The sequence below is a fragment of the Hemibagrus wyckioides genome, linkage group LG20, assembly GCF_019097595.1.
Source record: "Hemibagrus wyckioides isolate EC202008001 linkage group LG20, SWU_Hwy_1.0, whole genome shotgun sequence".
NCBI classification, from domain to species: Eukaryota; Metazoa; Chordata; class Actinopteri; order Siluriformes; family Bagridae; genus Hemibagrus; species Hemibagrus wyckioides.
This window is the reverse complement of record NC_080729.1, coordinates 5,820,411-5,833,316: the sequence shown is the minus strand read 5'-3', so window position 1 is coordinate 5,833,316 and position 12,906 is coordinate 5,820,411.

Genomic DNA, 12,906 nt, shown 5'->3' with positions numbered 1-12,906 from the left:
CATTTTTATTTTTTCATCATTGGAACATAATTCAGGTCTGAAAGGGTTAATATAGAGTAGTTTTCCAGTCTCACTGTAGGAGGGACAGAATATCTTCATTTGTGTTATGAAGATGAACAAAAGTCTTACATGTATGAAATGACATGAGGGACAGTAAATGACTCTTGATTCTTCATTTTTGGGTGAATTAACCCTGTAAATGACAATGTAATGTTTATCCACACAATTTATCAGAGCTACACAGTCCACAGGAGTAGAATATCGTGGAAAACAATACAAAATGAATTGAAAAAACAAGCTAAAAACCAGCAAACTGCACCAATTGTTCCTTTCTCCACTCGATTCAAAGGTGAAATCATGATTTCATGAGTAACCTTAATGCCATGTTTGTTTTTCAGTTCATCCTGGGGTCTCTTGAAGATGTGTATGTTGTACATGCAGCAGTTTTGTATTACTCTATTGTATTTTGTATCACAGATATCCTAAAGCTTATATTTTATGATCATTTTTATTTTCTTAATCAGTACAGTGAATAATAAATGTTAAATAAATTTAATGTAACATTGGTACTGTAATTGTTAAACTGAATTAATTCGTCTTTAAAAATAAATCTGTTACATTTACAATTTTGAGCATGTCTTGACATTTTATTAGTTCTGAATAATAAAGGAGAAATGAATAAAATAAGTTTTTCTCTTCAAAACATTTACTGCTGTCACTTTTTGGAAGGTTTTGGTTCTTAATAAAATATGAGAAATCCATAAAATTACAGTGTTTCTCTTTAAAACTTTTGATGCTGTCACTTTATTAAGGATGTTTGATCATAATTTTACAGAAAAAACCTGTAAAACATCAGTGTAGAATTATTGTTTTTGCACTTTATATGAATGATTGTATTTTACTTTAATTTTACGGTTTTTGTTCGGCACCACATCATTCATTTCTAAATTATTATATTTGTGTACATTTGGGGGAATAAGATTAAATAAAATCATTAAGAAACACTGAAATCTAGGAATGATTGTGGGAGGCAGGAGCATTCAGAAACACCAAGATCCACCACTCTCCATTTTTTACATTTTAGTTGCATGAACCTTTACATGCTGCTGGTTGACAAAACAACAACTTCACTAGATTCGTCTGAGCAGCCTGTTTAAAAACTATTTTTTTTTAAATGTAAAGTATCATTAATAATTGCACAGAGTCGTGTTTCATTAATATTTCCAAATGCAGCTTTTCAGTCTTCTGTGAAAATATATCATAGTGGATATGTTACAACTGTTTTTATAAAACCAAAAGAAAATGCTTCTAATATATACAGTATATTCATGGGACAGTTATAAAAGGAATATGAGAGAAAATGAATAATAATAATAATAATAATAATAATAGTGTTTTCTTAAAATATGTAAAACACATTGACACCTGTGTGGAATGTTTATCAAAACGTTTACATCACTACTAAAGCTCTTTATTCTCTGCAGCTAGCCTGCACTCATGACATCACAGAATCAGAATTCGGAACACCTTTCAGAATCGTCGGCATAGTGACCAGTCTTACATCACGTGACCATTACCAGTCCTACAGAGCGTGTATTTGCAGTCCTACAGAGCGCGTGTGTGTTTATAGTCCTACATCGTGTGTTTGTAAAGTTCTTCAGCGTGAACTCACAGTCCTACAGTGTTCATATTTATCTTACTTCATTTGTGTTCATCTGTTCATAAGAAGATCAATCTGACATGGGAAACTCTCTGACTTCCTTTCGTCGTTTGAGACGGGTAAGATTGGATGACTCTACTTTTCCCTACACTGTATCTGAAATTCTTTACAATATAATACATCAGTAAAACTCCAGCTTTTGTGTTGTGATTATGTGAACAAACTGAACCTTGTTGTATTTGTGTTGTCCTGAACAGAATAAGAAAAACAAAGTGAAGCGAGGAGTAGCTGATGAAGTACAGGCCATCTCTCCCGAAAGGTAAAATAGGACTAATACAATCCACATCTGAGGGAAGATTGTACCAAAAGCTGGTCCCAGGTGCAGTTCATGTGATTAGCTGTAGCTTTAGAAAATTAAAACTCCTTTCTCAACAACGTGAGCTCATATTGTCATCACACCCAGTTATGTTCATTCCCATGTGTGTACATCTGTCCCAGAGAGTGGAAGTGTTGAATCAAAACCTGAATAATGTTTAAATGTATAGAAGTGCTAATTCTGCTGTGGTTCTTTCTCTGTTATAGTGTAGAGATATCGGTAAAGAGCAGTGGAGATGCAGCACCTCAGCCTCTGGAAGAGAAGACTTCATCCCTGAATGCGTGTAGTTCAGAGGAGAGCAGAGAGGATGAGGAGCTTCAGCTAAAGAGAAAGAGCCTGGAGGACTTCAACTTCCTCAGCGTACTCGGAAAGGGTACATACGGGAAGGTGATTCTCTCAGAGCTCAAAGGCACTGATGAGGTGTATGCCCTGAAGATCATGAAGAAGGAAACGATTTGGGAATTTGATTCCATCCACGGCACCTTTATGGAGAGGAGGATCTTGGCTCTAGCCAGTGAACACCCCTACCTGACCCACCTCTACTGCAGCTTCCAGACCAGCGACTCGTTGTGCTTCGCAATGGAATATGTGAATGGAGGGGATCTCTCATTTCACATGTCCCGTTCATGTGGGTTTGATGAAAACCGCAGCAGGTTTTATGCTGCTGAGATCGCCTGTGCCCTCATGTTCCTCCACCGCAACGGGATCATTCACCGAGATCTCAAACCTGAAAACATCCTCCTAGACGCCGACGGCCACTGCAAGCTTGCTGACTTTGGCTTGTGTGCAGAGGGCATACTAGATGGCAAGACTTCCAACACCTTTTGTGGCACACCCAACTACATGGCACCAGAGATGATACAGTATATGGAATACGACACGTCGGTGGATTGGTGGGCCCTAGGTTTGATCATGTATGAGATGATGACAGGCTACTCCCCGTTTTATCATCACAACCGGGAGAAGATGTTCGAGTACATCGTCCATGCTGAGCCGCATTATCCATCGAACCTCAGCAAAAAGGCGGTCAGCATCCTCAAAGCATTCCTGAGGAAGAACCCCACGGATCGTCTCGGCTGTGTGGCGTCCCAGGGCAAGGAGAAAGCCATCAAAGTTCACCGTTTCTTTAAGAAGATCAACTGGTCACAGCTGGAACAGAGGAAGATTACCCCTCCATTTAAACCACAGTTAACATCTAAGAGGGACGTCAGTCATTTTAATGGCAGTTTCACCCGTGAGGAGCCCAAGCTTTCTCATGGGAAACTCTCCTTCTTTATCCAGTCCATCCAAGAGGATTTTAATGGCTTCTCCTTCATTAACACAAAATATTAACTCTGTTAATCTAATGTTAATTTATCATTTTAATCATTAATTCTTACTGTCTTGTAATTATCAAATAAAAAACATGTTTTTCTTCATAGAAGACTCATCAATTGTTTTGTTTTTGTTCAAACATCCAGAAGTTCATCAGCCAGTGTTTTAAAAGAACTCTTTATATAACAAAAAGTCAAAACTAATACTCTGTCTGGGTAAAAAAAAGAAATCTGTTAAAACTATTTTCAACTATATATATGTATTAAATCAATTACATTAAAATAAATCATTTCTCAAAATGAATAGAAAGAAATAAGTAGAAATCTCTTTTTGCCTAATATAATGACCCTTCAACTGCCCAGTGTTTAAAGACGAAAATATACTTGATAAATACACTTAATAAACTCTACTTCAGAATCTGTGTTCTTTATTAAAAACAAGCAGGAAATGTAAAATGTGCTTCCACACACACAAGCGTAAAGATCACAGACTTAAAAATAACTTTATAAACAAAAACAGATGAGAGCAGCTGTGTAGTGTACTGGTAAGGAACTGGTGAAGAAGGTGATAGAGCATGTGACTCGCTTCATCATTTTATGGTCGAAAGATACAATTTGTGGAAAAACAATATTAGAAGTGGAAATAAATCATCAATAATAATAATAATAATAATAATAATAATAATAATAAAGACTAAAATAAATCACGGACATTTACAATACACGCGGCAAAGGCAACAGCATTGTGGGTGACCCCACACCCCCTCACACACACCCCTCTCACACACCCCCATTTGGTTGTACATCACACTTTAATGCTGTTTACATGCTGTTTTTGTCCATCACACTTTAATGCTGCTCCCAGCTGCTGCTATCATATGTGTACATGTTCACAAGCCTCCTTTTCTTTGCACAATGGTCCACACAGACTGTATACTGGTCAGTACTATTTTATTTTATTTCTTACTCTCTTTGCACTAGGTTCCACACTATGCACTTTATGTGGCTAGATTAACTTACTGTTTAGTCCTTAGCTCTGTGTTGTTTTATGTAGTTTTGTGTTTTATGTAGCACCATGGTCCTGGAGGAACATTGTTTCATTTCACTATGTACTGCATCTGCTATATATGCTCGAAATGACAATAAAAACTTCTTGACTTGATACCTGATGTTACACTGACCTCAGGTAAGTTATTATGTGAAATTATGCAGGACACAAGAAAGAAAAATCCCTGTAGTGTTTAGGAAATAAGTAGATTTGAAATATTGTACATTTTTGTCCAGCTCTGACAACTGAGGCAGACTGGCAGCTGAGGCAATGGCAGTTCTGAATGATTTAACAAAATATATGAATCAAACCCTCATGCATTATGAGTGATAAATGTATAGCCTTGGTATTTGTTACATCGCAACTTCTTTACAAGTTAAACACTTCAGACACCCGCTCCTCTCTGTGAAAATCAATACAGCATAATTAATTAGCTATACGAGTTCCCGTTTCCTGTCAAGTCTCAAAATCACAAAAGATGTATTTCCTGTTGCTCGATTCTTTCTTTGCTGCTTGTATAAAACAGCTATGTTCAGTATCTGTATCACGTTTTTCACGACAGTTTTACACATCGCCATACAGCACACACAATTAAAAGGTTCTGATGTATCACGGTACTGCATTTACTGCAGAAGAAACCCGATTCACACAATGAATATTCACCACTGCTCAACTGAAGACTCATTTTATGTTCTTCAAAACAATATTCTGATCTACATAACCTCAATCTGGACACTTGGTTTGTAACAATCTGGATCGCGGCAAAGGTTACAGCTAATTATACAGAAAGAAAGAGTATCCAGCTTTGTTTTTACAGCAGTATAAGATAGACGCGCCTGCAAAGGTAATTGCTGTGTTTTTGGTAAATCTCACAGCATGATGGATTTGCTTAGCAATCTTTAGAGCCCAAGCACTAGTAGTGCGCAGGACCCACTTGTTCTTCTAAGGATTATTTTTTTATTAGGGCCCAAGCACTAGTAGTCTGCAGGACCCTGTTGTTTTCATAAGGATTGTTATTTTTTAATAACATATTTTTAGGAGGCAACTGGAAAAAAATCTCCAACCGCTAACATTATCAAAAGGAGAAAAGTCTCCAGTTTGTTTAATTTGGCGTAATTTTCCATGAATGTATGCCAACAGTCCACCATTGAGATCTCATCTATAACTAGAAAGCTGCATTTCCTGAAGAAAATGCCTGTGATTACTGAAAGCAAGCTTGACCAATTGACGTACGAAAATGGTATAGGTTAAATGCATTGTCTTTTGTTTTGGGATCCGGATGTGATATTTTGTTTACAGGAGAACGAGAATAAAAGCACGGTGAAGAACGCTAAGTTACGAAGAATGGTGTTTAGCGAATACACGTATTTGATACGTATTTAAGTGCAGGGATAGCAGCCAGTCGGGATAATCTACTTTATTTTTAAAAATAAACAGAAAAATACACGGAAACACTGGGGGAAAAACTCAACACAAAATAAAATCCAGAGAACAGAAGAGGCCACACAATAACGATGAGGACTAAGCAAAACCACACACAACAGAACCCGTATATATAGGGAAGGTAATCATGTGCAGAGGCGGGAACGGGCTAAGGATCGGACGGGGCAAACACGTGAGAACACAAAACATAAACAAAGACATATGGCAACCCCTGCTGGAATTCCGCATAATGTTTTGAGACTATGTCTGTAAATTGTTTAGAGTTTCTGTTGCACACAGCGTAACATTGTTTGATTCAGTAACGTTTAAACACATAGAGAAACTTCCATTGGTTTATGCGTGCAAGGCGCATGCGTGTCAGGAACAGCTGGACAGTTCCCTGCCAGGCCTGGAGAGGGCGCTGGCAGGTGAACCTTGGAAGCCTGCTTCTTTGTGTGTATTTTGTGCCACGCCTTTCCCATTGTTCTCCTACCCTGTTGTGTCACCTGTGTAATGTGTAGCCCTTTAAATAGGCATCCTTGTGTACCTGTCATTGTTGATTGTTCATGTACTATGTCCTGGTTAAAGTCATGGCTTAGGTTACGTTAAAGGTTTTGTTTGTTTCAGTTTAGTTAGTGTTACCTAATGCACCACCATGGTCCGGGTTCGAGCCCCACACAAGGCGGGGGCGTCTGGATGTGACGATGCATAGGATGTGTAGGAAATATGTGACAATGTGTACAGCATGTTTGTAAACTTAATGTTGAAGTCAAAGTTCATTATCCCAGAAATGAGTAACTGTTTTTGGATCCAAAAAAAATTATAGGAAATTTATCAATTGTCAGTTTGTTGACTCTGAGTTGAATGTGTGTGTGATCATCATAATTTATTATTAAGCAGACATGAATGTCCATATTAGATGGTATAAATGTATAAATATTGTTTTTTGACAATTATGTATTAAATGTCAGCAATTTGTTTGCTTGTATGATTTTTTTTTTTGTTTAGTTTATTCAAAGAACACAGTGGTGCAATGTGTGGAGACAAAGGATGGACCAGTTCCTGTGATCAACAAACTGTGACACTGTGGAGCGAAGCAGCCCCTGAAACACTGACAAATAATATGTCTAAAGATTACCCATTGTCGGTACATCAACAGCCAAACATATGGGATTAAATTTCATTAGGACAGTATACATGTGTTGAGGTAAGTGCTTGTAGTAATACTAACTATAGATGCTATATTTGTGTTATATCCTCCTGAGACTCAGCCTATTCATTTTTGTCCTCTGTGATGGACATTAGTTTTTGATGTACATCTTTTGACTCATTTGAGCTACACTACTAAGGCCTGATGTGCTCAATAGAGGACATCCTGGCCTTTCCAATGCTATCTCATATGTTTGGGTGAGATGAGGGGAACTTTGTTTACATGCTGAGAAAATGGAGACTGCAGCAAAACATGCCTGTCAGGAAAAAAGAAAAGGTAAGTCACATTGTTAAGATAATTTTTCACCTATTATAATCACATATTTTCTTGTTTATGAACATGTCAGGAATTATAATATGGGGTCAGAGATGAGTTAAACTTTGTCAGGAAAAATAGTAGCCCTTTTAGGGATGTCAGCTGTAATGGACATAAGAACGATTTAATGGGGTAAGCTAATAGCTAACTAGCTTGCTAGTTTTCTGTATACATTCAGTTTTCTGCCTCAAAATATGCATTTTCTATGTAAAGTAATTAATGTAATAAATAAATGGTTGTTTAACTATTTTTCATTCAACCAATTTTACACTATTATCGAAGGCAGAACCAAGGCAGAGAGAATTTTGTATCGAATGGTTGAGGGAGATTCAGATCTGGAACTGTCAGATGAGGAAAATGCTGAGGATGAGGATGCGCTTGCTGAAGAAGAGAGAGAAAGCTCAGAAGATGAGGCAGGAGGCTCATCAGATGAGCTGACAGACACAGATGAACAGGAAACCCGTCGTCCTCTGTGGCCCAAGACCAGCATGTACGGTAGATAGACAGACATAGATAGATACAATAAGATAAGACAAGACACTGTGTTCATTACCTCAATGATTGTTTGTGTTTGCTGCTCAGGCCTCCTGACTGTCAAGAGGACCCCACCATTCGTAGAAACTGGAGTCCTATTCAGTACTTTTCACACTACATTGACAAAGTCTTTGAAGACTTGGCAGCATTTACAAATCAGAGAGAGCTACAGACAAAGGCTATCTCCCTCAACACCACCACTGAAGAAATGAGGATATTCTTTGGCATTTCAATCCACATGGCCTGCCTTGGCTTTCCCAGAATCAGAATGTTTTGGGCCAGCAAAACTAAAGTGCCAATAATAAGCCATAAAATGACGAGGACCAGGTTCAAGTTGAGAAACTCACTGAAACTTGTCAATGACATAGATGTAACAGAGGAAACCAAGAAGAAAGACATTCTTTGGAGAGTCAGGCCACTTCTGGACGGAGTAAGGCAAGGCTGCCTTGCCCTCCCGAAACCAGGAAGAGTCTGCATCGATGAGCAGATGATCCCTTTTACAGGCCGCTGTCCCATCAGGCAGTTTGTTCCGGGCAAGCCATACCCTACTGGTTTTAAAGGTTTTTGTGCTTGCTTCTCCAGATGGTCTGATGCTGGACTTTGAAGTATATCAAGGGAAGGATACATTTGCTGATTGAAGGAATATTATTTTTATATATATATGTAAAAATTGTGGTTGGTGTATGTGATGGTCATTTGATGCATTGTGTGTTTCAATAGGAAATGACCATGAAAACAGAACACGTTCATGTTACAATCGTTAGACTGGCTTCCAAGGAAGGAAAGATAATCTGGAGTACAAAATGATTCTGGAGATCTCATTAGTACTCCAGAGATAGTTTCTAGGGCTGTGCAATTAATCACAAAACAGTAGTGATTTGAGCACATACGATTTCTAAACCGCATAAGGCTGCAATTTTATTAATTCATTTATTTATATTTTGTTTCAGAATACTGCAACGTTCTTGTGTGCATGTTTAAGATGTTAACCAATCAGAGCTCACTCAGTGCACCGCGCAAATTATCGACGAAGCTGAGTGGGAGAACAGAATAGGCGGATGGGAGGAAAGAACACAAAATAATACTACTGTACAGTGTTATTTTATAGTAAAATGTGTGCACTGAAAAACAATTTTGAAGTTTATTTATTGTTATGACTGGAATTTCGGTTAGTTAACCTTCATTTATTTCATGTTGTCTGTTTTAAAGACAGTTTATTGCAGTTGTGTTCATCAAGTTGTTAATACTGTTATTTCATTGTGAAATGTTTTATACACTTCTGCACTGAATACATTTAGAATGTAGCATGTTTGGGGGAAAAAAAACACAATTGCCAAAATCGCAATATGATTATTTTGTCCATATTGCACATCCCTAATAGTTTTGCAGTTAGTTCCAGGTGTTAATATAGATGATCTGTTTGAGCTTTTTCCCTTAGTAGATGTAGTCAAACTTGATGGGAAAGAAGTTAAGGAAGTTCAACACAGCAAACGGAAGAACCGTGTCTGAAGTGCAACTGTCATGATCCCTGCTCTGCTGCCTCACCCGGATCCTGCTACTCCAGTTCCTGGTGTGTGTGTGTGTGTTCTCGTTCTCGTTCTCGCTCGCTCTCGTTCTCTCCCCATAACAGGAACAGACAAATTTTCATGAAACCCAACACAATGGTGTTTCAAACATCAAGCCTAAACGTGTCTGAGGAAGTCGCCACGAAAGCCACACAAGGAATAAACCCACCGTCAGTTGTGGTGTCACAGTATGATGAAAGCTGTCAAAACAAAATAAATTCAATAACTGGTTCAATAATAAATTCAAGGACTGGTTGTGTTGCTAAGTTTTATGTTTGAAATGTGGTATTATGGTGTATTTGTATGATTAGTATCTAGGTATAGTTAAATGTTATACGGTGTACCATTTTGTCTGCATGTGACTTTAATATTCGAATTCCGCATAATGTTTTGAGAGTATGTCTGTAAATTGTTTAGAGTTCCTGTTGCACACAGTGTAACATTATTTGATTGAGTAACGTTTAAACATGTAGAGAAACTTCCACTGGTTTATGCGTGCAAGGCGCATGCGTAGGATGTGTAGGAAATACAATGTGACACAATGTGTTCAGCATGTTTGTAAACTTAATGTTGAAGTCAAAGTTCATTAACCCAGAAATGAGTAACTGTTTTTGGATCCAAAAAACTTAGTCAACAATTGATCAATTCACTATACTGAGTTGAGTACGTGCATAATGGATAAACAGATGAAACTGATAACCATTTAGTTTTAATATTTGAACTTGGATACTTGTATACAAAAATGTGCAATAAGATGAATTTGGGCTCAGATTATGTGCTGTAGTAGTTAATGCAAATTTACTGTAAAATTAAAACTAGTGTGATTTGATGTTTTTCATGGTTTTCAGCAGCAAGAGGAGGTAGACAGTCCATTGGAGGAGACTGACCAGGTAGAGGAGGTTGATCGCCCACCTGCTCCTTCCACTTCCCCTGCCCCCACTTGCCAGCCACCTATAAAGAGACTAAAGAGCTCATTGCTTGGAGCTACATTTGGCTCTGCTGAAGACAATTCTGCACCAAAGTCCATACATGACGTTGCTGCATCTGAGATTAAAAGGTTTAGAGAACAAACCCCTTTGCCACTCCCAGAAAATCCTCTCAGTTGGTGGAATGAACCGGAGTACCCTCAGTTATCCAGAGTAGCAAAGCAGTTCCTGTGCATTCCTGGCACGAGTGTCCCTGCGGAGAGAGTTTTCTCCACTGCAGGTAACCTTGTTAGCGCACAAAGAAGTGTTCTGAAGTCGTAGCATGTTGACCAGCTGGTCTTTCTCCACAAAAACCTTGACATTGAAAAATAAGCACCGACAGGTGATCTACAGTAATGTAAAATCCAAGTTAAAAGGATCTAAGAATGTTTACACTTGTTTAATGTTTCCTTTGGAAATCCTGTAAGCACTTATTTTTCATTGATAATGGTAGATTTAAATCCCTTGCTCAGGTTGCACAAAAAGAGAGAGAGTACAGTGAGACTGAGCACTTATTTCTTTACCGCTGCAGACACATTTTTTGTTCAGATTGCACAGAAAAGTAGTGCTATGTTAAGTTCTGATAAACTTAACTTTTTGCCAAGATTTTGTGTGTATGGTGGTGTTTATTCCATGACAGTTTTCTTACAATTAGATAAAAAAAAAAAAAGCAATACAGCGCCAGGCTTACAGTATCGTAATGTCAAATCGTAACCTATGCATCTTGATGCACATCGTATCATCAGATTCACTTAAGCAGATGAGCTTATGTTTACAGCAAACATTTATTTCAGTTTATACAGTATTTCTACATTGGAAATTAGACCTTTATTTTTTTATGTATGTTTACATGGGTTGTTCGATGCAAATATGAAGATATTTCAAAGTCAGGATAAGTCAGTGCCAATGGCTATAAAGAGAAGGGTTTTTGCACATTTTGTAAATGCGTGAAAGTTAATGTAAAGCCTTAATGTAAAAAATAATATAGTATTACCTTTTCGTGTTGCTTTTTTATTTCTTATGTTTGTCAGCACATTTTATGCAACAAACTCTGAAAACTTAAGGATATGTTTGATAGTTCAGAAATTAAATTAAATAAATTAAAATTAAGTGTTAGTGTAGCTTTCATTACATTATATACATTGTCTATATACAAGTAATTTGTTAGCAGTACAAGTAGCTACAAAAAATATCAGAAATAGCTTACAGAATTCAGTATAAAAAAAATATACATAATACTCAATAGATAACCATCACATTGAGCTATACGTGTTATACGCTATACACCAAAACAGGGATGTAGTTTCTACCACTCTTCATTATGTAAAAGCGATATGTTGCTTAAATCAATGCAAGACATTTTCAATACATACAAGCTAAAGCCAGATAAGGTACAGTCCGTCAGGCGAGCATGAAGGAGTTTCTGCTTAAAAAACCACCCAGCTACACCAACTGATTACCGAGTATAAACTGAAGTATGCATACATCGTGTGTGACTTTACAAATGTGTTGGCGGCGGATCTTCCTACCTAGAACGCTTATTTTCGTAAAAACTACAACTCCTATGAAGTATGTCTCATCATGTGCAGAAACAAAAGGCTAAAAAAAAAAAAAAAAATTAAGGTGGCTGTAGAGTAAGACTTGAAAGAGTAGCAAGTTCCTCCACTCTAGCTGACCAAGTCTCACACACAGCAGAAATCTGAGTATTATGAATTAAAATATAAAATGTATATAAAATAAACTATGTATGAGCATGAAAAGTAACAGGGACAAAAAAAAAAAAAATCTAATTAGCATTGCATCCTCTGTAATAGTACCACATGGGGATTTAGTGTTATACTACTGTTCATGTAAAAGCGATATGTTGCTTAAACTATTGCAAGACATTCTCAAATATATATAATCTTGTGATTATATACTACAGCTACTGTGAAGTATTTGTCATCATGTGTAGAGAGAAGAGGCTTATAGCTAAAGTTTAAGGTATTTTATGTGGCTGTAGAGTAAGAAGTAGTAGAGTAAGAACACAGTAGAAGTCTGAAGTCAGTGAAAAATACATTTAGAAATTAATATAAAATAAACTATAATACTTAGCATGAAAAGTAATAGCAGACTTCGGCACAGCAAGCGCAACATTTTAACGTTGGAAGCATGTTTCTAGCCATTATCCTTTAGGACTGGTAGCGCATACAGGAAACGAGTAATAATAATGATAAGATAATTGCTTACAGCAATCACGCTAATAATAATTAAAATCTAAAGGCCATGAAATTTTGCCCGCAAAATTTAATTTCTCTTCATCCAAAGGTGTGTATGGAAACTTCACATCTGTGCCAATACAAAATGTATTTTGAATTTTTGCAGCCTGTAAATTGTATGCTGTTGGAGCAGTTAATGCAACACAAATATCATCTGGGTGTAAAGCAATTTGTGACAATCTTGTTGCTTCATATTTAATCACCTTAATGACTTTTCCCAGTTCCTGTTCCACCAGTAAT